General features: G+C 41.7%; 1 long non-coding RNA gene across 1 annotated transcript; it reads left to right on the top strand.

The window, feature by feature from the left end:
- The first annotated feature begins 2262 nt into the window (after positions 1-2262).
- On the top strand, positions 2263-25876 carry LOC123375208. Its single transcript, XR_006581337.1, has 4 exons — positions 2263-2446; positions 15218-15311; positions 25273-25333; positions 25541-25876. It is a non-coding gene; the product is annotated as an uncharacterized LOC123375208 (long non-coding RNA).
- Positions 25877-27104: the final 1228 nt, after the last annotated feature.

The following is a 27104-nucleotide window of genomic DNA, read 5'->3' as shown; positions in this document are numbered from 1 at the left end:
ATGGAACAGGTTTTTTTGGGGGGGTGGGGGCAGGTAGGGATTGTTAGGGAGCTTCCCTGCAGACCTTGGCTGCCCCCTAGCCTCTCCCATTCAATCAGGCACATCTTCCCCAGTGCCCAAAAAGTCCTTGAACCCCCTGTCCATGTGTCCCTCTACCCCCACTCAAACATCTACTCCTCCCATACCATGTGGCCCTTCACCCCTCCCCTTGTGGCGTTGTCTCCCATCACCATGTGTGTCTGTGCTGCCATCCAGCCACTCCCCTGTCCCTATGTAGCTCTACACTCCCTGACCCATCACCATGTGGCCCTGTGCCTCCACTCCCATTCAGCTGCTGACCCAGTCTGTCCTCCCCCACTAGCCTTTATGAGTCCCATCTGAGCCCTCCACGCTGTCTATCTCCCCATAACCCCTGTCTCCTTACTTGGCCTGACAGGCACTGCAAAAAAGGGAGGCTCTTTCTCTTCCCTAGCTGGCTAGGAGCTGCTGCTGTGTTCTATTGCTCCAGTACCCTCTGGTGGGCAAAAGGCGGAACTGCAGTAACATTTCAGCAGAAGCTTTTTTCTGCACACACACACACACACACACACACACACACACACACACACACAAATGTGCATGGCTCATTAATTATGCACATGCAATAGCACAGAATTCCCCCAGGAGTAATATTATTGATCAGCAATTTATGAGTGTTAAAAGGGTACCTCAGAAGGCTGACCTTGTACAAACATTACAGTAGTGTGTACAGCATGAACATGGGTATATTCTGTGTCAGATGTCTAGATAAACTTTATGGGCCTTTGTGCTTTATAAATACATAGGTCATTTCCATTTATCTCCCCCTAGATATCTCCCAGGAAAACCACTTAATACTTTTTCGTTCCTAAAGGCCATTCTTGTCTGGCACAATATAGTCCTTTGAACCCCCTGGTCTCACATCTCACCCCTTTGAGAGGTTACATACAATCCTGGCCAACAAGAATACATAAACAATTCACTTAATATAACAGATCTCCCCAAAGACACTTAAACTTAATTCAGTAAGGTCTCCTAAGGATATTGCAGGAAATGGCTGTATTTGTTACAACTGTCATGAGGGTCTTACAGTCTAAGTGGACCTCTGGGATTTCAGCTAGAAATAATAAAACAGTTGACAGTGCCTTTTGACACAAGTTGTGCTATACATTACTGAAACATGAGGGCCTGTTTTCCAGGCATTAGGCAACACAAGGAAGCAGTGTAATGGATTATCCTTCTTTTTAAACTGACAACAAGGGCCAGATTTTTTTATAAGGGCAAGATATGAAGCATGAGCATATGTGCCAAGGGCAAGCATGCCTAATTCCTGTTCAAGCACAAACTGTTTTGCAGTTACTCTTCAGAAAGGCAGCTTCTGTCAGAGAGACGGTAGAACTCCACTGTATGGGAGTTATAATATAGCAGCAGGGCCGCCCAGAGGGGGGGGGCAAAGGGGGCAATTTGCCCCGGGCCCCGGGCTCCGCAGGGGCCCCCAAGAGAACAACAGAGGCTTCCGCCTCCGCCCCTCTCCTGGAGCCTCAGCGCATCAAGCGCCGAGTCTCCGCCGGAGCCCCTGAGCCCCGCCCCGCTCAGAGCCGTGTGGTGAGGGGGCGGGGCTGGGAGCTCCGGGCTGAGCTCAGCTCCCTCCGCTCGGCATGGAGCTCGCAGCCCCGCCCCCTCACCACGCGGCTCTGAGTGGGACGGAGCTCAGGCCCCGCCGGCCACACACTGCGGCTGTTCCGGCGAGGCGCTGAGACTCCGGGTGAGGAGGGAGCCGGGGGTAAGAGGCTGGGGCTGGGGCGGGGGGGAAGCGGGACCCGCCGCCGCCGAAGCGCAGCCCGATCTTCGGCGGCGGGGGGCCCCTTCCGTTCCGGGACCCGCCGCCGAAGTGCCCCGAAGATCCGCGGCGGGGACCCCCCCCCCGGCGAATTACCGCCGAAGACCGGGCTGCACTTCAGCGGCGGGTCCCGCTTCGGCGGTAATTCGGCGGTGGGGGGGCTCCCGCCGCGGGTCTTCGGGGCACTTCGGCGGCGGGTCCTGGAACGGAAGGGCCCCCCGCCGCCGAAGACCCCGGGCCCCCGGAATCCTCTGGGCGGCCCTGTATAGCAGAATACTTCTGCTATAACTAGTGTATAGTGGTCGCCATGGAAAAAGTCCATGTTTACCTAATTACCTTGCTATGGTAATAGAGATCTTGAATAAGAATATTCCAAGGTACCTCAGCTACAGCTCTGCCAGCAATGAAACCACGTGCATATGAGATGGATTGAGGAGGCTTAGTTTTTGTTGAGCAAAACCCAAACCAGCTCTGATTTTCAGACAATCAACATTTTGGGACAAAATGTCCCTGTTCTAGTGAGCATAATTTTGGCAATCTAAAAAATTCATTGCCAAAACACTGAAATCAATGGTTTCACATTAACAGGTGAGGCTGTGGCCATGAAGATTAACAGTGATAAAAAATGCTTTAATTTTAGGACCTTTTCTTCCATGATGTGCAAGACATTTTTCTAACCACTGTAGCCTGATTCTTTGATGGTTAATGATTGTATTGGTTACCAACTGGTACCAATTCAATGAGGAGGGTTCTAGTTCCAGAATCAGACACAACAGAATTAAAACAAATTAGTTCAATAACCTGTTGGGAATCCCAGGATGTATGTCAAAGCAAAGCCTTAGCCACTTTTATTAACACAATCAGTAAAGACAAGAAAGCTCCAAAAATCACATAAACATTCCTTGCATATGCTCGTATACTCACACTCTTCCGTAGGGATCTGGAGGTTAGAGACAAAGGACCAGCTCTGTCCCTGGCATGCAAATGAGTCAGATGGTCTAGACCCCAATGCCCAAAGGTCAGTGGTAGATAATCACAATGAAAAGCTGAAGGGTCAGTGGGTTGCCTGGTATTGTTACGTACTTACTCTCCTCTTAAGCAAGCTATTCCCAGTTTCCCAAAATCTAGGGTAACTGTCAGGCCATTTTATCTGTGCTAAGGGTCTTAGGCCTGCATCATTATACTAACCTGCTTAAGCGAGTGTCTTACAGGATACAAGCCTGTAGGTTCCTTGGGTAAAATAAAAGGCTAAGCTAGCTCTATTGGCTATACCACAAGGAGGTAGTTATTTCACTGTACTTATGATGTGTAACCCAAATAAAAAAACATGGAGTTACATTTCTGTGCTATTCCTTAGCTATGTAAGTGTTATTACTGGAACCTGTCCTCTGTAGCCGTTGATAGGTTTATTAATGCACCTTTTTCAAAAAATCAGGAAAAAAAATTCAGATTCAAATACATTTCCAGCTATCTTACAGTGCCAGGAAAACCTGAGTTTCATCAACGTTAAGGCAAGTATTTTTTCCTTTACACTTGAATCATAAAGAACAGGAATAGTATGCAATCTGCTGTACAAATGAACTATGTTGTGTTCTTGCACAACAGTTTTTATCTGAGGCTTTTCTTGAAATTGCATAATATACTGAAGCTTTATATTCCCTTAATGCATGAAACACCCATTGTTAAACATTTTGGTACATGGAATTATATTAAATATTTTACAAAAGTGTGTCTTGTCTGGCTTGAAGCCACAGACACAAGGAAAAAAAAATCAGAGTTAACTCAACCGTGTTATGCTTAGGTATTGTAACTCATTATATGTAAAATTACTGTTAGACCTTTTTACTTGAGTGGCTAATCTAAAATCAGGGCCCAGCAGGTGTTCCAGTTGGGAGCAGAAACCGACAAGGGAGTCTGATATTTTCTTCTATGCAGCCTGATTGATCTACACAGGGCCATCTCTACCATTTTTGCCGCCCCAAGCAAAAAAAAAAAAAAAAAAAAAAAAAAAACCTGCCCAGACTGTGTTGCCCCAAGAATGGCTAGAATGCCGCCCCTTAGCATGTGCCGCCCCGGGCACATGCTTCCTCCGCTGGTGCCTGGAGCCAGCCCTGTATCTACAAGGAATATACAAAGTCCTGTTTTTCTGAACACAGTAGGAATAAAATAGCACGTGACAGTTCCTCTTTTTGTTGTTTCAAACCTACCTTTTCAGCCAACGTTCTGTACCAAAAAAGCTTTTCCTCCTAGGTTTTAACTCAAAGCCTCCTTACTGTGCTTCTAGGCTTTCTGACTGGCTTTCTCCCTTTGCTTCTGTGTTGTCTCTGTCCCACCCATACAGATAATGCCTTGTAGAGCTCTCGCTCTCTCTCCCCCCCCCCAATCCAATTTACTGGGGGAGATTATATGCTCTTTTTGTTTTAGGTGGGGCTGTTGCTCTAAGATATCTAAAATTAGAGCTGAAGATCACAACAGCTCTGTTGAGGTTTAACCCCTTAACATTATCCTTTTATTTTTAAGAGCTGTGAAACTAGGTTACATGTAATGATCTGCCATAGAGTCTCAAAATGGAGTAAGCTAAAAATGGAGTTTGCTGCCTTAACTTGGAATTTGCTTATGTCAGAGCATTTATTTGGGTTTCCCCATTCACAGTTTAGACTGTCTCTGGCTACACCTTTGCATCTGTCCTTTTGGGGATGGATAATTTGCTTGACTAGTATGGATAAACTGCCTCCCACTAATTTTGATCAGAAGAGCATTTAAAATGCTGATTAACAATTGCTGCAATGTTCTGTTCAGTATGAGTGGCTAATTAATTTTACTTTGACACTTTGTTTTGTTTGGCAATTGTGAGATGTTTAAATTCTCCTTTTTCCAAAATAGTGTGTGATATTTATTTATAATCCCTTTAGGTTGCCCTGTTCCTTTTGATTTCTGTTGATGCTGGCCATGCTTTGTTTTTAAAGGGCAACTTTATTTGTTCTTTGAATTCTGACTTTTCCTAGCTGCTTCTTGCAGGCTGCATCCTTCCCAGTTACATCTCCCAACACAGGAGCACACACACATCACAGTCCCTGCAAGAGCCCACTCGCATTGCCCCACTGTATTTTAAGGGGGCCATAAAGCATTTATCTCATTCTTCCATTTCCCTCATTACATAAGTAAAAAACATGGCTATTTTTAAAAACAAACTTCAAAAACAAGTACAAATTACAACAACAGTAATAATTTTGTATATTATATCTGTAAACATTAGGAAGCCATTTCTAAAACTTTCTATTCCAGTGTCTTCTCACATGTATGCATCCTATGCGCCAAACCATATTGCTTTAGTGGGAGCTGCGATCAGCCGAACTTGTGGACGCTGCAGGAAAACAAACCGTCCCAGCCCATTAGTGGATTTCCCTGATGGGCCATGTGTCAAAGGTTGCCAAATGCTGATGTAGTGGATAGGGCCCTGGATTAGACTCCAGAGACCTGGGTTCAGTTCCTGACTCAGTCCCAGACTTCCTGTGTGATTTAATCATGTAATCTAGCCTATTCTTGTAACTTTTTTCTTTAAATTGAAATTAGAAGTCTATGGATAGGAGAAGAAAGGGATCCTTTCGGGGAGGGATAGCTCAGGGGTTTGAGCATTGGCCTGCTAAACCCGGGGTTGTGAGCTCAATCCTTGACAGGGCCATTTAGGGATCTGTGGCAAAAAAATAGTTGGAGATTGGTCCTGCTTTGAGCAGGGGGTAGGACTAGATGACTTTCTGAGGTCCTTTCCAACCCTGATATTCTATGAAAGTCAGACTATCTGCCAGATGGCTGAACCACAGCCCACAGTGTTTTACAATGCAACTCACAGCTGCCTTCATCTGTATCTGTTGTGTATTTGGTTGTCATGGGTTTTGTTACTATGGCAACTGAGTTAGACTATTAAGGGATAGCTCAGCCGGTTTCAACCGGTTGAGTGAGCTCTCTGTTTCTGTAAATAAAATGGAGGTTTTGGTTAGCTGTCTGCTCTCTGGCCTCAAGTGATTGTTTCCTACACCGGCTGCCCCAAGGACTTAACACTGGCGACGAGGATGGGATCCTGGTGCTGCTCCAGTAACAGAAGGAAGTAGAAGTCAAGGTAAAGACCAAACAAAGAAAAAAAGCTGCTTGTTGCACTGACTGTGAAAGTGAAACTAAAAATCATGGCTACTCTGACCAGGCCCCTGGAGCCTTTTGATGAGAATACAGAGCAGTGGCATGTGTATACTGAGCGTTTTGAGCTTTTTGGTATTGCAAATGACATTACAGAAGCGAAGAAGGTGCCAATATTCTTAACTGTTGTAGGGGCTAAAACCTACTCTCTGCTACGCAGCTTACTACACCCTGTTAAGCCTGAGACTAAATCTTACAGTGACATTGTGGAAATCCTGGGGTCTCATTTCTCCCCAAAACCACTGGTAATTGCTGAAAGATATAGGTTCCACAAAAGAGACCAAAAGGAAGATGAAACAGTTGTACAATTTGTAGCCATTTTAAAAAAGCTAGCAGAACACTGTGAATTTAAAGAGATGTTAAATGATGCCCTGCGTGACAGGTTAGTGTGTGGCCTCTGCAGTGAAGCTATACGGAAGCGCCTATTGACAGAGGCTCAGCTTACATTACAGAAGGCTGTTGATATTGCTGTCTCCATGGAACTGGCTACAAGGGAGGCACAATACATCGGTGCATCCCCTAGGGTGCAAAAAGTGTCACAAGAACTGACCCACAAAACGGTGCAGAGTCAAGAATGTTACCGCTGTGGTAAGCTGGGTCACCAGGCATCAGAATGCTGGTGTAAGGACCTGGTGTGTCGACACTGTGGCAAAAAGGGACACATTGAGTATGCCTGTAAACAAAAGAAAAAGAGGCCTGTGGTCTGGCCGACAAAAAGAGGAACCTTGCATACCCTAGAGCAGACCCAGGATGATCAAGGTGACACCTCCTCACAAGAGGAAGTGCCACTGCATATTTTGTCTTTGGCAGCGGGCTCACATGAATACTGGGTAACCCCCTTATTGGAGGGCAAACCTATACGCATGGAACTAGACACCGGTGCAGCTGTCTCGCTGGTTCCTGAGACTGTGTATAAGGAAAAGCTACAGCATCTTCCGCTTAAGGCAACAAAAACTGTTCTGAAGACGTATACAGGTGAAGCTGTGCCCATGTTGGGCACTATTGATGTTAAGGTGGAGCTCAATGGAAAGGTGGCTAAATTGCCACTGTTTGTGGTGAGAGGTAACTACCCAGCCTTAATGGGTAGGTCTTGGCTTGGGAAGATTCAGCTGAACTGGGCAGAAGTGCACCGGATGACTAAAGAAGAAACCAGTCTAACCCCTATACTAAGGAAACATGCTGCTGTTTTTGGAGATGATTTGGGAAGTATGAAGGGAATCACTGTGACATTGAACATTAAACCTGGCAGTCCACCAAAATATCTGAAAGCCCGAACTGTGCCATATGCCATCAGGCCAAAAGTTGAAGCAGACCTGGAGCGCCTGGTCACCAATGGAGTCCTAATACCAGTTACCCATAGCTCATGGGCCACTCCTATCGTTCCAATAGTGAAGAAAGATGGCTCTCTCCGGATTTGCGGTGATTTTAAAGTCACTGTCAACCCAGTGTTGTGTGCAGAGCAATACCCGCTTCCCCGCATCGATGACCTCTTCGCAGGCCTGGCTGGGGGACAAAAGTTCAGTAAGATTGATCTGAGTCAAGCATATTTACAGATGCACGTCGATGAAAAGTCCCAAGAGCTGTTGACTATTGTGACTCATAAGGGGCTTTATCGATACTGTCACCTACCCTTCGGAATCACATCGGCTCCCGCCCTGTTCCAGAGGGCTATGGACCAGATCTTGTGTGGCTTGTCAGGAGTTCAGTGCTATCTGGATGATATCCTGGTCACTGGAAGAAATGAAGAGGATCACTTAAGGAATTTAGAGGCTACCCTACAAAGACTGGAAGAGTATGGCCTACGAGTTCGCAAAGACAAGTGTGAATTCTTCAAGCCCTCTGTTGAATATTTGGGACACATCATCGATTCTGCAGGTCTTCATAAGGCCCCTGCAAAAGTTAAAGCTATTGTGGAGGCTCCCCCACCTCGAAATGTAAGCCAGCTGCGCTCATTTCTAGGACTACTGAACTATTATGGAAAGTTCATCTCACAGTTAGCCACACTGCTAAAACCACTTCATGAGCTCCTTGGGCAGAACAAGGCCTGGAAGTGGACTGAAGCCTGTGATGTTGCATTTAACAAAGCTAAGGATGCATTGTTAAATTCTGAAGTTCTAACGCACTTTGATCCATCCTTGCCCCTGCAATTGGCCTGCGATGCTTCCCCTTATGGAGTGGGAGCGGTCGTGTCACACATTATGCCTTCGGGAGAAGAAAGACCTATTGCTTTTGCTTCACGCACTCTAAGCAAAGCAGAAACTAACTACGCCCAAATCGAACGTGAGGCATTAGGAATTGTTTTTGGAATTAGGAAGTTTCATCAGTACCTGTTTGGGCGAAAGTTTACTCTTCTTACAGACCATCGACCTCTGAAATCAATTTTTGGACCCTACACAGGCATTCCCCCATTAGCTGCTAGTCGTATGCAACGTTGGGCATTGATACTTTCTGCACACACATATGAAATCAAATATCGGAAATCCACTCTGCACGGCAATGCAGATGGCCTCTCAAGGTTGCCTTTACCGGTCAAACATCAAGATAGTGCCCAAAAGGAAATCTTCTACTTTGAACAGGTAGAGAATACACCCATCACTGCTACTCAGATAAAGAAGGCAACCCGCGTTGACCCAGTATTATCCCAAGTTATGGACCTGGTGATGCATGGAAAATCTCGACAAACCTCTCCGGTCTCACCCGGCCTTGTTCCCTACATGTCCAGGCGGACGGAGTTATCGGTCCAATCTGGTTGTTTGTTGTGGGGGAGGCGTGTCATTATTCCACCACCCCTGAGATCACAGATGTTAGAACAGCTACATTCCGGTCACTGTGGAATAGTGCGCATGAAGGAAATTGCACGAAGCTATTTTTGGTGGCCTAGATTGGACAGTGCTATTGAAGAGAAGGCAAAAGCTTGTATGTCATGTCAGAGTGTAAGAAATGCACCCCAGTGGGCACCCCTAAACCCATGGGACTGGCCTGAAAACCCGTGGCAACGTATTCACGTTGACTTTGCTGGCCCCCTTGAAGGAAGCATGTTCTTGGTGGCAGTAGATGCCCATTCTAAATGGCCAGAAGTCTCTATAATGCAGTCCACTACTGCAGAGAGTACTATCCAAAAACTACGAGGACTCTTTAGTCGTTTTGGTCTGCCAGAACAACTTGTGAGCGACAACGGACCGCAGTTCGTCTCTCAGGAGTTTCAAAATTTTATGAAGGCAAATGGGATACACCACATCACGTCAGCACCATATCATCCGTCCACCAACGGATTAGCTGAAAGATTTGTGCAGACAATGAAAAACGCTTTGAAATCAGCAAAGGGACAATACTCCATTCAAAAGCGTCTGGATACCTTCTTACTTTCCTATAGAAACACACCTCATGCTACGACCCAGGCTTCCCCAGCCTTTCTAATGATGGGACGACAGCTGCGCACTTGCTTTGATCTGCTGAAACCTTCTGAACCCAGACAAACTGTGCAACATCAGCAGCAATATCAAGTCATCAGACGGGCACCCAGAGCAAAAGACCGAACCTTTAGCCCAGGACAGCCAGTTTTGGCTCGGAATTATACTTCCAGAGCTAAATGGGTCCCGGCCACAGTCATCACTCAAACAGGACCTGTTTCCTATACAGTCCGGACTGCAGAGAATCTTACCTGGCGGCGACATGTAGATCAGCTGTTGCCAGGTCATGCCAGTCTTCAGGACCCATCTGCAGTTGAGGGGTCTGACTTCACCCCTCCTGGTGAGACACCGAATCATGAGTCACCTGTTCCTGACTGTTCTCCTCCATTACTGCCGGCAGCTGAGATACCCCTTTGCCCAGCACGAGCTGATACCACCTCCTCACCTATTCGTGCTGCGGACCCTGAGCCCCTAGTACTTTCGGGTGCAACAACACCAGAAGTTCGCCGTAATCCACCTAGAGACAGAAGGCCTCCTCATCGGCTGGATCTTTAGTTAGGGCGAACCCACGGTTATGGGGCAAAATAATCCCCAGGGTTTAGCCGGGAATGGAGGCAGTCTACCCTCCTTCTCTAGTTTAGTGTGTGTTTTATTTAGGGGATGTTCTTATTAGGGGGGGAGGAATATGTTGTGTATTTGGTTGTCATGGGTTTTGTTACTATGGCAACTGAGTTAGACTATTAAGGGATAGCTCAGCCGGTTTCAACCGGTTGAGTGAGCTCTCTGTTTCTGTAAATAAAATGGAGGTTTTGGTTAGCTGTCTGCTCTCTGGCCTCAAGTGATTGTTTCCTACACCGGCTGCCCCAAGGACTTAACAGTATCATGTACAAGGTGTGACAATGTAAAAGGGTGAGCCTGCCCTGTACTGCCTCCTGCTAGCCAAATATGTCTCTGTAGCACCCTGCTTCAGTTTCTCTTCTTGCAGGGCACAGTCCAGAGTTAAAGACAAAAATTCCCTGCTGGGGTTCAGCTTTAGCAAGTTCAAATAAACTTGAAATAAAGGCTCTCTGGCCTGTAGTCTCTTCTCTTGGGTTCAGGGATTGCCCAGCCCTCTTTCCTTGGGTCCTGTGTTTCTCAATCCTGGCCTCCCTTTGGCTTCAGGGGCCACAGGTTGCACAGCATCTCCGCTTGGCTTCAGGGGCCACAGGTTATTAAACAAGATCAGATTACACAGGAAGTCTTGGGGAGGGGGAGGGGCCACAGAGGGAGCAGGGCTAGGGTATTTGGTTTTGTGCCAATAGAAAGTTGGCAACCCTACATGGGTTGTATGATTGTAATTCCTTGTGGCTTGTATTTCTGAACTCTCAGAACCTCCTCTAGCAGCTTCCTCCAGGAACTCTTTCAGCAGCTGCCTCTATCATTCTTTCCCTTACCTCCCTAGGCTAAGAGGTCTACTGCTGTCTCCTCCATTCTTTTTATGTGTTACTGTGAAGCAGACTCATCTACTGAATCAAACTGCCACCTACAATATTCCCGGTATGTTTATACAACTACGCTTTTACCCTGCTCTAAAAGTAGAGCTTTTTTAATGTTACCCCTGTTGTGTATTTGGTTGTCATGGGTTTTGTTACTATGGCAACTGAGTTAGACTATTAAGGGATAGCTCAGCCGGTTTCAACCGGCTGAGTGAGCTCTCTGTGTCTGTAAATAAAATGGAGGTTTTGGTTAGCTGTCTGCTCTCTGGCCTCAAGTGATTGCTTCCTACACCGTCTGCCCCAAGGATATAACAACCCCACTTTCCCAATACTCTCACTATACCCCTCATAGTATATTCTGTCACCTTAAAGCATCTGAATTCTTCAGAGCCTTTCTTTCCTGGGTTCAACTGCTTTTTTAACCTTACATGTGTTACATAGCCCATCTTTGTGTCTCTGATCAATAAAAAGTATTGTTCAAACCACAGTGACCAATTAACAGTATAAATACAAGTACTTCACTGATCCTTTCCTAACTCTGGAGTAGTGCATTATCCTCTCTTTAGGGCACACTTCATAGAATCTTCTTCCTCTTTTCTCCTTGATCCACAATTCTTGCCATTCCTTTTAAAATCCTTTTAAAAACTAAGCTCTTAAATTCCCCCTTACTCAAAGGAATCTTTATATCAAATTCTCCATTTTAAAATATTTTTCTGCTTCATCTGCCATTTCATTGCCAGGTATCCCAGTGTGTGTGCTGTAATCCAGGCTAGTATTTTGTTCATGTTGAAGCCTACCACGCTACTGTCAAAAACAATATTTAATGTTTTGGATCATGCCTGCTTTCTGAGGTACCCCCTTTAATTGCCAGGATAGCTGATGGAGAATCTGAAAAGATAACAGGTGCAGCTAGGCTATATGTCCCTTATCCATTTGAATGCTAATGTTACTCCTGCCAATTCAGCTGTTGTAATGGCTACAAAATTATATATTCTTTGAGATTTCATAACTCCAGTTTTAAGGATGCAAAAGTCTGCTCACACTCCACCTGTTTTTCATCTCCTCCTCCATTCTGAGGGAAGAGACAGTGTGTGTATATATACAGCCTTCTTCCCCGAAGAAGGCTTCTTTGTCCTGATTGGCTGGGAGAGATGGGAGCCTTGTCCCACCCACTCCACAAGGCTCCTGGTCCCAGGCCCTTCAACCATAAACAGGTGTTGGACTGACGACCAGTCCTCACTACCTTAAGGGGCGAGTCACTCTGTTACACTCAGTGAGACTGAGAGTTTCATGGTGATCCATCTTGATGTAGCAGATTGCATTGCCAGCTGGTACTCGCAGCTTCCCCAGATAAGAACTCGGTATTAAAAATGAGGATGGCTGCATTCTGCTCGAGTTTATGCCATTCAGATGCAATCCTTAACTAGATGCATATATTAGTGCACAATCAGCCTTCTCTACAATTCTTGTTAAAAGGTAAATGGACTAGGACTTGCTGCAAACCATAAGAAAAGCTCACTTGCCTAACAATTATGTAATATTCACCCAGATATAACAAAGCTCAAGTTACCTGAGTTGGCAAAGTTCCTACAGGTGGTAGAACCAAGTGGCCAAGGTATGCTTACCTTTAATAAATATAATGAATGCTGGAGGAAGTACAAATAATTAACACATTCTCGCTGGGACAAGCTTTAAAAGCTTCACACAACGATTTCCAAATTAGACCCACGTCCCACAAAGTAATCTTCCAAGTAGTATACTATATGACTTCATTTTATATACCATTGTTCATACAAACTGTATTCCCATAATGTTTCACAGAATTAATTATTGCAGTAATTGCCTAGTTCAGCCACTGACTTCCATGGAATGACAACAGGGATGACTCAGCCCACAAAGTTAACATAAATATGTTAGTAGACAAAAAAGTTAAAAAGGAACGGACAACATATGGTTCTGGATGAATTTTTAAATTAGATGAAAAGTGAGTGAGAGAGAGAGAGTTTGAAGGAGAATGAGACAATAGAGGAAGGCTGCTCAAGATGTTGGCTATGCTATAGAGGCGAAGGCTCTTACTCTGGGCAATGAAAACCTCTCTTCACAAGGGAAGCTGCAGTACAGACAGAAGCAGTGCAAGTACAGTCAAAGTACAGATTTTTGCATACAGCCCTGCTAGGTTCAATTAATATTTGGACCAGCTGTTGCCTCAGCTATGGAGCAAATCCTCACAAACGCTCTGATTAATAATATGAATGAGCTGAAATGATAAAGTCTTGAATAAAAAAAATCCCCATAACAGTGGAATAAAAAAAGTGATGGATTTCTTTAAAAAAGCAAGGAATTGAAATTTAACATGTTTCAGCTAGTTATTTAAAGCACATTATGTGGAAACAGGACAGAATGATATTGTAGGACAGGAGCAATACAGCCTGGAGACATCTCTGCTCTGCAGTAGTGGGACTGTAGGTCACAAAGCAGCAAGACAATCACTAAAAAATCCCTTTCTCTACCCAAACCCTTCACTTCACACACAAGTCTGGAGGCTCCCCTGCCAGCTGTATGAAAGCCACGGAAAGTTGGCTTTCATACAGCAGAGCATGCTGGCTTGCCTATGCATGCTCGTTCTATTAAAGCCACCTGCCACCACAGAGATTTTCTTTACTATGTATAGAAAATATGTTTGGTCTCAATGGCTTTGAAATGTCAATGTCATGTCCTCACTTTGACAGTTTATGGGATCTTTTGGTAGGAAGTCCCCTTCTGAAGGTGTGTCTGTGCCTTTCACTTGGACAGGTTCTGCTGAGCCAACTATCGGTTCACAAACTTATGAATATGTCTTTGTTTTTATGTAACATTTTAGTTTAACATTTGGTTTTAATCAGAAGACTTCATTTTGTCCTCAAAGGAGGAGAGTATGGGAAATGCTGTTTCTAATTTTGTCTGAGAGGAAAGTTATTTAATTATTATTATGAACATTAATAAATTTAATGCAAGCCACTGTCTTTCTGTCTTCGGAGAGTCAACGGTGTTTTGGGATTTGTTTGAGGGGTTTTTGGTCAGGGTTGGTGTGTGTTTGGTACTGCCCATCGGCTATTCACAAGAGACAGTTAAGGGAGGGTACTAGGACAAATACCCTGATTGTGGGAATAGCTCACTAGGAGGTCCCTGGACCCTGGGAGGTTGTCTGTCCTCTTCCCCAAGCCAGCACACATTTGAATACTTTAGGAGAAACCTGATTCTTCATGGGGCTTTACTTGGTAAATCAGGAGCCATTTTGAACCTGGGAAAGGCTTTTTCACTTACTCATCTGTAATCCCATGATAACACAGCTGCATGGGGAATGGAGTCCCTATGTGCCTCTATTCTGGCCAGTTTATGAAAGGAGACCCCTCCCCACCTTTCAGGTCTGAGCTGCTTTCCCTGGAAGATCAAGTGTGTGTTGGCTGAGAAGCAGAGTGGCACAATTCGTATTCTGCTGCTGCCTGCATTCCGGGTCTCCTTCCCTGGCAGAGCAAGGATTTGCAGGGCTGAAAGCCAGACAAGCCCATTTCCTATTTTGCTGTAGCTGGAGGGCTGGCTTCATTGAAATAACAGGCTTCTCCTCATGCCCAAACATGCTGCAGGGAGAGAGCACAGTGAGAGCTTCTGTTCAGGAAAAATACCCCAGCAAACACTTCCTCAAGGTAGGAGGGCAAAGGAGAAAAAGTATAAACTGTGAATTTAAAACCACTTGCCCATTAACAATGCAAATGATTTCCTTGCAAAGGGGATGCTTGCTTTTGCCTTTTTAGAGACCTGGAATCTCTGCCATTTGGAAGACTTACACCTGAGCAGGCAGTGGGGGTTTCTCCTATTCTTGAGAATCCTCATGCTCCTGGTTGAGATGTCTCATGACCACAGTGTGGTGGGAGTGTCGAGGATCTGCTGTACAGTCCAACTCAAAGTCTTATGCCCTGGCAGAGTGAGAGTTGGGGCTTGGAGCAGCAGGACACAGATCATCCTTGGTGGCTTCTGAAAAGCTGCCTGTAACACCTCTTGGACCGTCACCTGACTCAGTGCTTGCAGGGCTTTTCCACTACTGTGATGGAGGCACAGAGAGAGCCTGCTGAAGGTGGGCTGCACCTGAGGAACCAGAGGGCTATACCCTTAGTGCTACAGAGTTTCCCTAACTGAGGGACAGCAGTGCTAGAAGCTGAACCAAAGTTGCTATTATATGAAAAAAGATACAACTTAACCTTGTAAAACAAAATGGTCACAAGAAACTTAACAGCCAACTTCTGCAGCAGGAGGCAAAATTTCTGGTGGCCTAGATGGAAGAGGTGAAACTCCATCCTGCAGCCTCTACAAGCAACCTTGGACCTCCTCTGAATGGCACAGGTGAGAAATACTACCCATTTGTTAGGAGAGCAGCTGGGCAGCAAAATATAGCAGAGATGAAGGTTCAGATTCTGCCCTTTGGAAGAAGTGCTTTAGTTAAGAATTTTGGGTAACTTTTGTCTGTTATACAAGCAGAAGAAGTTATACCAGGATTATGACCATTCAGAAAAGTAGATCAGATTGTGAGCAGATGGTGAAGAGATTTAGATTCACCTTCAGAAAACACAGGGTCATTGTTCAACCAGTAGCTAATGTCATGTCTGGGATTAGATTTAAACTTTTTTTTTACATTTATTTCAGTGTCATGGATCCAAAACACAAAGCAGGTTTCCTTAGTAATTTTTTTTTTACATTAAAGCACATATGTCAATTCTTAACCCAAAATAGCATTAGCTAAAGCACAATTTTGTTTGTGGTTTAAAAAAAAATCAGGTCTGAGTTTAAAAATTCACTGTAGTGCAGGAGATCTCTGCAAAGCCCTGCCTACTACTTAACTCCCATTTTAAGATGTAAGTCAAGTTTAGATGCATGTAGAACTTTGTGTGCCCTTTGCACTTCGCAGAATTTAACCCTCAATGAATAATCCTAAAGATTGTTCTACAATGGAGTCACTGGAGTGATATTTACAAAAATATGAACCAACAGTATTAAATGGAAATCTATGACCAGCATAAAAATCATTAAGATATCACAGACAGTATTTGAACTGCAGTACCATGCTCCTTCAGTCTAGTTATCAGATACTGGGATGCTTTTAAACACTGAAAGATAGCCCCTACCACAAATAAAAAAAAAAATGGAGTTGCTGCAATAACTAATGTAACTCATATGCAAAATATGTGACAAGAACACTACAATTTAAAGCTCTATGACCCTACAAAATTAAAGGTACATGAATATTCTATTACCCTTCATACATATTTTACAATATTGACATGTGAAAATTAATTTTACATATTCAGATAATAATCTGCCTCCAACTTTTGACATAAAGTGTATATTTGGCTGTGGAAAATATGTATCTATTGGAAGAGTTGTTAAGTATGATGTGGAGAAAAAGTGGGGGGCGAGGCTGGTGGATCAATCACTATAAAAAGCCACAGGCCTGTATCTGCCCAGATTGGCAAGGAGCCTTCCTGTAATTGAAACCTCAGACCAGGAGAATTTCCTAACTTTAGAGGTTCCAGTTTTCAGAAAGAACTTGAAAATACAAGCTTTTTGGACTGAATTTTTGTAATTAAAAAACAAAACAAAACAAAAAAAAATGGGAGAAAAATAACCTGAATGGTCACAGTCTCCTCAGATCAGCTGAACAGAATTTTTCTGTGTAGTACTGTATTAATGGAAGTAGTGAGAGCAGAGCGTCAAGCCTGAGAGTTGCTGTGGGACACTTTTTGCAACAATGTTGGCTAACTTTTGTCTTTTTTGCTGAAAAACAAGAATTCAAAAATTTTGACCACTGCTGTTGCTGCGGGGCTTTGTACTGGATACCTCAGCCCTGCAAATAAACAAGCAGGGATTGGTGAGAGAAGGGCCAGGAATCCCGAGAGATACTGATTCCACTTGCTGATTCCCCCCTCCAATGCAGCTAGCCCATAGGGTTAGATGGGATCAAACTGTACTCCTGGACTCCAGCAGGGGTGAATCAGTCAGTTTGTGTTCACCATAAATAAATACCCAAATATAACCAAAAGTGTTAATAATAAGATTTGAAAATTTTGTTGGGGAAATACTTCACAAAACTGACAGTACTTTTATAAGAAAACTAATGACAACTACTTTTTTTTTTAACCCCTTTCTTAATAAGATGAAAAGGATTTTTTTTATTTTACTAATTATAAAAGAGAAAAGATGTATTCAGTGTACAGAATCCAGAGACTACCATGATTTTGGTGAGCATAACTGCCTCCAAGGCACAGCATATTTGGCTGAAAGATTATTAGCATCCTCATATGTGCTACAATATCAAAATATTCCTAGCTATGGAATCAGTATTTATTGCTTGATTAAAAAAAAGTTTTATTTAAAAGTAAATTTTAAATACTATTTTTTTCAGCAATAAGTTCAATTATATGGGTGTAAGATTTTGTTCTACATTACATACTATGGCCCTGATACTGGAACAAGATGCAGGGGATGGGGGCCTGTAGCAGCCCTGTCCTCTTCAAATGACTTCAACATGCATTTTGCCTTAGCAGAATCAGGCCACATATGATCAGGAATCTACTTTTTTTATTTGTGTTTGGAAACACAAAAATAGTATTGCTATTTTGAAATGCATATTTACAAAACGATTTGGTAAATATAGGAAAGAAAAATTAGACTACTGAGTGCAAAATAGAAGTATAAAATTTATTTAAAACCACCCACAAAGTTCTGTGTAATCAGGAATGATACAATTTGTAATAGTCTTTTTTTAAAAACTCATGACAAGATTTAAAATATATTTTCAATTACAGTATTCATTTAGCCTTATTCAGTTAGGACGATAAAAAAAATGAAAATTTACGTTCTAAACAGATGAGACACACAAGAAAAATATAACAGAACAGACAATTTCCACAACAACAATCTTTACATGTATGTTTCAACACTATTATCAATATTTCAATGCATCTTGCTACATAAACATGAAATCGTGTACAACAACTGCTTGCACCAAAAACATAGTTTAAGTAAGTCTTTCAAGTAACATGCAGTCACAACTCAAGTCTTCAAGTACTGCTGGTAAGAGTTCCCTTTGCTGCAGAGAAGATTTCAAGGGTCAGATCCTCACTGATGTAAATCCACATAGCTCCACTAACTTCAGTGGGACTATGTGGATTTACACTAGATGAGAATCGGGTCCCAAATGTATGAGAAATGAAGTAACTTTTTAACTTTCTTCTGTACATACTGTGATATAATGAAGTGCTTTTTCTTTGTTTTTTTTTCTCCATTAGGAACTAAAAACATGTTAATGTTAAAAAGAAAATTGTATTTTGTCTTTCAAAAGTTATTTCATTTTTTCAGGTCTAAATACAGTAGGTTGATAACACCAAAAAACAAAAAAATAAAACACCACCACCAAATCCCCAAAACACAGAAGTTCAAAGCTGCAAAATAAATATTAAATGCACTCCATATAAAGAAATCAAGAAATATACAGAATATATTGATCAAACAAAAATCAATTTTTCTGCTTTGGCATACTGTACCTTTTTAGTTTTTTCATAAAAGTCAGGAGAGAATCAAACTGCATTCTCGGAATGTAACGTTGTAGCCTTAAAAAATAATGTTGTTGTGTCTGGTAATGCCAAGTTTTTAAAAAGCATTTATGACATGTCATGATATTGTGACATTACCAAGAACTGTTCCCTTCCAAACTCAGCAAAGAAATAGTAGAAGAATTTAATGTTAAAGTATTAAATGTCCAATGTTTAAATATTAACAGATTTTTCTTTTAATTATATTATATTGGAATATTCAGTTTGCTTCTCTGGATTTGTAATAATTTTTTTAATCTTGGGAGATATTTTGAGGACTAGAGGCTTATAACATTCAGAATGCAAAGGTTGCCATGTGTTTTGCTAGAATTATAAAGTGACAGTCACAAAAGTAAAAAGAAGTCTGTCATAGTGATGTACAGTATCACCACAGTTTAGACATGTAAGAATGAAAAGCAAAAATTTTTTTCTCCCCAGTATTTACTTATTTGTAGGAGATCATTTTATAATTCCAATACAATAGTATAGGATTATAAGGCTCAATACTTGCTAATGCAAAACTCACACTGGCAGCAATGGAAGTTTTGCATGACTCAGGCATGCAGGATTGGGCTAATGATTTTGCTGTCTAAGATCACCAAAAGTAGGGTGGTGAGAAAACTTTGGCTTTTAGCTTTGTGCCTCACATTTCCCTCTAGTGTGGCAATATTACACAGTATAACAAACCTCACTGGATCTTATGTCAGCAGAGAATGGAGCTGAGTGAATTCTCACAACCCCGCTTCAAGTAAAGCTGTCTAATAATAATAATAAAAATGTTGTGAATAATTATTTGAGGAAAAATTGCCTAAATTTGCAATTATTATTCACAATCCTACCAGTTCTATAGCCAGGTCGCTAATTTGAGGTACAAATCCCTTACCACATTCTTTTTGTAGGCAAGTGGGGAAAGAAGGTCAGCCTACAGTTGGATATCTAAATCCTACAAAAGAAGCTAAATTAGAATATCTTTCTAAACTACATTTCTAATTTTCTCTAAACTAAACACCAGCGTAAAGATTTGGATCTCGCTGGCCAATATGTGTGCAGCAGAGATATTGTAAAGAAGATCATCCACTGATGATTGCACAGTCAACTTTGAGGCTTGATTCTCCGTTACACTAAGACTTCTTTACACCACCCTGCTAGAGTAAATACACCTTACTATGTGTCAGTTTCATTCACTTCCACTTTAATGCCATTTTGTTCTCCCAGAGGGGTGTTAAAGGGCCTTAGCGTAAATGAAAAAAAGGCCCTTTATTTTTATATTTAAAAAAAAAGTTTGCATTATAATAGTATATAACAAGAAACAAGTAAGACATCTAAAATGTTTATCAAACAATTCATAAATTCTTCCACAGTACAGTATTAAAATGTTCTGTGGCAACAATTGTGATATCCATAAAGTGTCAAATGATTGACATCTATTCCAATGTGAAGCTACTACAGCAATTTTTTAATACATTCAGTCTACTGCATGTGACATCTCTATGTAGCTTAATTGTCAATTGTGTTGTTCTTCCTACGCACAGAACATTTTGGCATCTATTTATAACAGTATTATGCCCTTTGACTTTATGTGGAAGGCTGTAACGGTGCACAAAGTCGGTAGAACAGTTGAGTGATACTATAGCCACATTTAAAAATGTTGTCAACCTGAAGCAGTGATTGTTGTATGACTCAACATATAAACAATTTAAGGCCCAATCCTGCAGTCATTGCAAATAAATCATTGGGAGCTTTTAGCATTTTAGAATTAGACACCAATAAACACTGTGTCACTGTACCATCAATTTCACTTCATTTGAATTAACTCTGCTGGTTCTGAATCACACAACAGTACAACTTATCTTGATATAGCAGCCTTCATACAAAGTGTTATAAAATGCTTAACAGAAAGAGGCAGAAGAGAGAAAACTTTCAAGCTGGGCACAGCAACTCATAAAAGGAAAAATGACATGAATGAAGATCCAGTAAGAGAAAAGAAAAGAGTTGACATTAAAAGTGATAAACATGCAAGTGTTCTTGCAGATTAGCTATGGTGGGGGAAGAACTGAAGTATGTAGTACTGAATAGGATCTAGTGTCATTTGTAGGCTAAAGACAATGGGAAGATTTGGGCTAAAATGTGGCTTACGGCTACAGCCCATTTGGGATGGAGGGAGTAAGAGGAGACTGGGGAATAGTAGGAGTCCCAAAGAGAATTGTAACAGAGTGGAGATGCACACAGCTAAACTGGAACCCCTACACCCTTTCACAGAGTGCAGTTTATGTTCAACTCCTTCCTGCTGAAGCCAAATCAGCCCTGCTTGCTGCTGTGGAGGGAGGAAGAAAAGGCAAATCCATAACTCCACTCCTCTTTGGAGAGTCTAGTGCCAGTGGTGGCACTAACTTTATGAAGTCCTTGAACTTCCCACTGGGACTATGGCTGATCCCTGCACAGGGACAAATAGAAGACACAAAGAAACACCATCTCCTGCTTGTGGGTCTTTGCAGGAACAGTCATAATCTTATCTGTTATGTTAAGATCTGAACAGAGTAAATCATACAGAAGGAAGGACAGAATGCCAGAGATACAACAGTACAAGCAAAGAATGATCTTCAGCTGTGGAGAGCTGAGACTGGGGGCAAAATGGACTTTGTTGGCTATATGTGGATAGAGGGTCAGAAAGGTAGGGTGCCAACAGTTTATGGAGAGTTTTGAAAAATAAATGGTCAGTTTACAAGTGGATATGAAGATTGATAGTGAAGGTGAAGGGATGAACTGAAATGTCCCTCTTTCTTGTCATGAAAAAGTAATTTAACTGCAGCATTCTGGACTCCATGGAAGAGTAAGGCTATAACAGGATGATAAAAAAAGGGAACTATCAGCGTTAAGACAGAAAATGATTGACATGAATATAGATTTTGAAAGAGTTACATGAATAAATTCTTGTAACATTTCAGAGATGGAGATAAACAGATTTACAGCCAAGGGAGAGGCGAGATTAAAAAACAAAAGTCAGGAGCACGGCTGATGCTTACATTGCTACCCTTGGGAGCAAAAGTCTGTGCTAAGGAGAATTAGAAGACTTGTATGCAGGAAATTATAAGTCTTTAAAGCATTCAACAGCAGAAGGGTATAGGGTCACCAAGCACTGACAGACAAAATGGGTAAATACAGCAGATGAGCTACAAAGGAATCAAAGCATGAACTGAGCAAGTTGTAGAGTTCGGTGTCATCTATACAGAACAGAAGTTAATGCCTAGGGTTGAAGCTAGCAAATAAAATGTCCTAGAGGGAGAAGATACAGTATACACTAAGAATTATCTCCATTATTTAGAAAACAAAGCAGCACACAAATGACACTTAAATATTACACTCAAACTGAAACATTTTACTAACTCCTCTGAAACATCTAAAATATTTTAATATAATGATAAAGTTAACATGAAGTGAGTACTAACTTTGAATCATTCACAGAAGGAAAGAGGCAATCTCTAGCATAGACAGAGGACAGAGTCTGATCTCAGTAACACCTGCGTATATATGGAGTAACTCCACTGACTTCAGTAGAGTTACTCTGGATGTACCTGAGGGTAACAAATCAGAATCTGGCCCATAATATTTAGAGGCTATTCCTAATCTTCTACATACTTGTGCCTAATTAAATATTATTAGAGATTTTTTTGGTCCCTGGGATAGCCTCAAGTGATACATGTCTCTCGTCTGTCAGAGTGTCAGGAGAATAGCATTCATATAGTTTTACAGCAGCATACATCAGTACCATATAAACAATATAATTCAAGACAATTTGTCTAAAATATCAGGTAATCCCAGAAAACTCTGATCTGTGGTTTCACTTCTACTCCACTAAAATACTGAGCAATCAGAATCTCAGTACTTTTTACACTGACCATGCTTCTAACATAAGATTTAAAAAAGGAAGAGATGGATATAAATGTGCCATAGTTTTACAACTACTAAAAAAAGATTGTGTATTTAAAATTTGATATATCTAAATAAACAGTGGTGATATGGCTACACACTACCTAAGCAACCAAGAAACGTCTTAAGGAGCAACTCAAGTCAGGGCTCACAAGCTGCATGCAGTTCTTCAGAGCCTGGTTTATAACTATTTGGGGCTTCATATATCTGATTAGTCCTCCACTTGCTCTATCTGGATCTAAGGCAGAGTGAGCGATGATAGCAGTGCTCACATCTCTGTCCAGGGTACATGAATCTGGCAGATGTAAGTAAGAGTGACCTCTCTTTTTCCAGAGGCCAGTACAGATGAATAGAGAAGAAATTGATTCCGCAAGAGGAAGTGGAGGAACGGAATTAACATACATCAGTACACAGTGACATGATGTGATGTCATATCCCTATCAAACAGAAATTGTTATGGCACAGAGATTGCAAGGCAATGCCAGAATGTCATAACACAATTATTGTCTTTCTTTGCACTTTATTTTTGATGATAAAGTGGCCTTATAGCTGTTACTGGTTGAACAGCCACTTGGTTAAATTAAAAAACAGTTTCCATATGTGATTGGCCTATTCCTCATCTATAATTTCACAACGCGTGATCAAGGGCTTTCACAATGTGTTATGGTTAGCCAGCCAACTCTTCCATAGTAAGAAATAAAACACGACGACAATTTTACTGCAAAGACCTGCCACAAAGATCTCGCTACTGAAGAAATGCTATTTTAACTGCCACAGTGGATGTGAGAAGCCATTCATTTAATACTGCATGAATACCACAAATGTTGATACATGTAAATAGGCTGAAAATGGCATATAAATTAATTTTTCAAATATTGGGAGGGAATATGTGTCCATACTACAAGTATTTCTGTGCAAATTTGAGAAGAAATGAGCTATTTATGCAGCCTGTAAATTAGAAAGCATATTTTTTTACTTGGCCTGACCAGGTAGCTGATTTCACACAGAGTCATATTGATCTTCCCCTGTGTAATTTAAGGTAGGATTGTGCCCTACCTGTTAAATATAAAAATGCAAATACAATTTTGTTAACAAGCTTTCCTAAAAATTCTACATTTAACTAGAAGCATATTAACATATTGGCCCAAATCCTACTGCATTTGCATCTGCAGAGCTCCACTAACTGCAGTGGGGTTGCACAGATGTGAATGAGAGTAAAACTTGACCCACTAAAGTTAGCATAATACTGTAATGGTGTTTGAAAGGTTTTTAAAGGAGAAAACAATTGTGTATTATGTATACTTGTAAGCATTAAAAAGTTGCCATTTACCTACAGTTACCACACCATGTTACTTCAGATACTAGAGTTATTTCCTATTTTAAGCATAGGGACACATTCTGGTAACTAAGCATGACTTTGTTCTAATGGTGGTCACTGTAAGTACAAAACATTGATTTATAAAATTAGGATTATTTGCAGAAAGATATGATCACATCTTAATTGTAGCTTATGAGCAATTAGTCTTTGTATGAGTTTTGTACAGTATTATTACAATATTTGAGGTGAGCTGGTGATATGGCCTTATAGTCATACTCTCTGCTACTATCTAAATGGTAGATCCCAGCTTGGTACCTCATTCCTTGGATCAGCATCTGCAGGAGAACTGCAGTGGTGACACTCACAATTTCAATGGGAGCTATTGTACTATTGCAGCAGTGGCCCCCTTAGAGTCAAACAGGGGGAATGATATTCACTAGAGAGCATCACTCCTTTCCTCCAAAACGAGGTGGTGTGATGGTGCAGGGCCTATTAGAGGGAGGGTATAGGGATATTCCTGCTGGAAAACCAAAGGTTGCTATGTTGTCTCACCACAGTCCTTGGTGGTATACTGTGAGGTGATATAAAAAGGGAGGGGGGTAGACAAACTGTTGTCAACTATGAGTTACAGATTTGGAGCCCTATAGTGCTGTCTGTCTAGGAGCATAAACTCCTATTGAAATCAATATAAGTTTGTTACAGATCAAAGGAAGTATACAGTTTTTCCTAGCTGTCTTGTCTTCAGCAGGGCCGGCTCTAGACCCCAGCGCACCAAACGCGCGCGTGGGGTGTCATTTTGCCGGCAGGGTGGCAGGCGGCTCCGGCGGACCTTCCGCAGTCATGCCTGCGGGAGGTCCAGCGGAGCCGCGGGACAGCTGACCTCCCGCAGGCATGACTGCGGAGGCTTCACTGGTCCCGCGGCTCGGGTGGACCTCCCGCAGGCATGACTGCGGATGGTCCACCCGAGCGGCGGGACCAGCGCACCTTCCGCAGGCACGTCTGCGAGAGACCCCCCCAGAGCCGCGGGACCGCTGCCCGGCAGCACGCCCCCTGCGGCGTGCCGCCCTGCTTGGGGCGGCCGGATTCCTAGAGCCGCCCCTGGTCTTCAGATGTGGTTCCTGACCTGGCTGGCCAATCTGGAAGGATCCTGCTGCTGCAATGTGCAGGAGGTCAGACTAGATGATCATGATGGTCCTTTCTGACCTTAAAGTCTATGCGTCTATGAGGGTGATAGGAAGTCATAGAGCAGTTGTGTGGGATGGAAGTGAAAGAGTCACTTTCTAAAATGTGTAACTTTTAAGAAGACAGTATTGTTGCAAGTACAACCTTACCCAATACAACATTGATCTGTGTGCACAAGACTGATAAATATTCTGAAATGTTACAAATAAATAGCACACAGCTGTAAATACAGTAAATAGATGTATTTCTCATACTGCAGTATATTTACTAGAAAATATTTGCTTTTCAGATCACAACCTGCCAAGCGCCACATCAGGAAATAAAATTTGGCCAGCTAATTTTCTTATTAGGTATGATTTACCAAAATGTCATGTTAGAAATTTATTATACATTGTAAAGACAATATAATTTTGTTTGAACAGTATATTTTAGCTGTATCAATAACCTTAATAAAGCAGTCCTGAGGGTTTTCTCAGCTATCTATTAATAACATGAATATCTGTTGTTATGTTAAGACATACTGTTCTCTTTTAACATTGCCATTATGAATCTATTAGGGCTGGATTTCCCTGTTGGACTTGCTGAGTCTCTACTGATAGTCAACTGAGAAGACAACCATACGTAAAGATGCCATTTAAGATGCACCTCTTCTGCTTCCCAGCTATTTGAGGAAGCTGCTGTTTTCTCTGTTAATTGTTTTTAGCATTTGAACTGCCTAATCACACACAAGCCTAAAGGTCTGGAAGGATTCAAATGGAAATTCCAGCCATTTTAATATTTCTTGAATTTCTTGTCAGCAGAATAACGGCCCTGAAACTTTTCCTACCACATTTGAAATAAAAATGGTATTTAGTAGAATTGCTGAGAAATAAAGAATTCCTTCATTCTGCACTATACATGCATATGGCATAGTGAAATTATTGTGAAGCTAACGTGTCTAAATCTATCAGTGTTATCAGTGACACTTACTAGTAACAAAGTAATCCTTCTGCTAGAAAATTGACCATGATGCTAAACAAGGGTACTCAGATAGCAAATGTGTTGTTGGAGCAACTGGAGCAACTTAAAATACTACTTACTGTATATACAGCTGTAATTTTTACTATATCTTAGCCTCACAAAAAATAGACAAGTTTTAAAATGGAAATCTAAGGCACACAAAATACCATAATGATTTAATGTATACTGTACTTTACATATTCAAAAAGCAGAAAACTGCTGGTACAAAATGATGGCATAATATTGACTTTTTTATTATTTATAATCCCTTCACATCCTGTACTTGGACTAACAGGCTTTAAACTAAAATTTGCAGCATATGGGGTTTTCACAAACTTTACTTTGAGCTAGATAAAATACAAAGAATGGGTCCAATCCTCCTGTCCTTATGCCATCAAAATTCCTGTTAATTTCAATAGTCAGTCTACATGAGGATTTTAGATTTAGCCCAATATCATTGGAACTGCTCCTACGTGTAAATATTTTCAGGATCAGGGTTCTAGTTAGCACTGTGTGTAAAAAATAAAATTCACATATTCATTGTACCAAAACTGTAAATATCACAATTATAGAACTTCTCAAGAAAAAAGCACCTTGTCTAGGTATTAGATAAAGTGGATCTAGACATTTCAGATTATTTTTGTTACAGCACCACTGCATTATAGTATTATCAAGTATATTATTGGTATAAGTTCTCAATAGAAAATACTAACCTCAGTTACATCTATGGGGTTACGTAAACTGTGAGGATTCACAGGTAAAATTAAGGTAGAGCTTGATCCGTAGGATCTCATCCCACAACCATTATGCACAAGAGTAGGCCTTACTTGGGTAGTCCCACTAATTTTAATTGGACTGAGAAGGTGAGTAAGGCTTGCAGGACAAGGTCCTTACTTAAACAACTTTTTTGTCTGGTGATTAGATGATTCAATAAATAAATAATAAAACAGAAATGAGGAGGAGAGAAAGAAGAGTGGGATGGATACTACATTATTTATGAATGGAGTGTCTATTTTTCCTCATTTAGCAAAATGTAACCATAATCATTTGGTGATGTGTCAATTTTCCAACTGAAATGCAGAACATAAATTCAAATGTTTGGAACTAACAACTGTTTCCATA

The sequence above is a fragment of the Mauremys mutica genome, chromosome 7 (genome assembly GCF_020497125.1).
Source record: "Mauremys mutica isolate MM-2020 ecotype Southern chromosome 7, ASM2049712v1, whole genome shotgun sequence".
Lineage (NCBI taxonomy): Eukaryota > Metazoa > Chordata > Testudines > Geoemydidae > Mauremys > Mauremys mutica.
The sequence above is the reverse complement of the archived record's forward strand: the minus strand, read 5'-3'. Positions and strand labels throughout refer to the sequence as shown.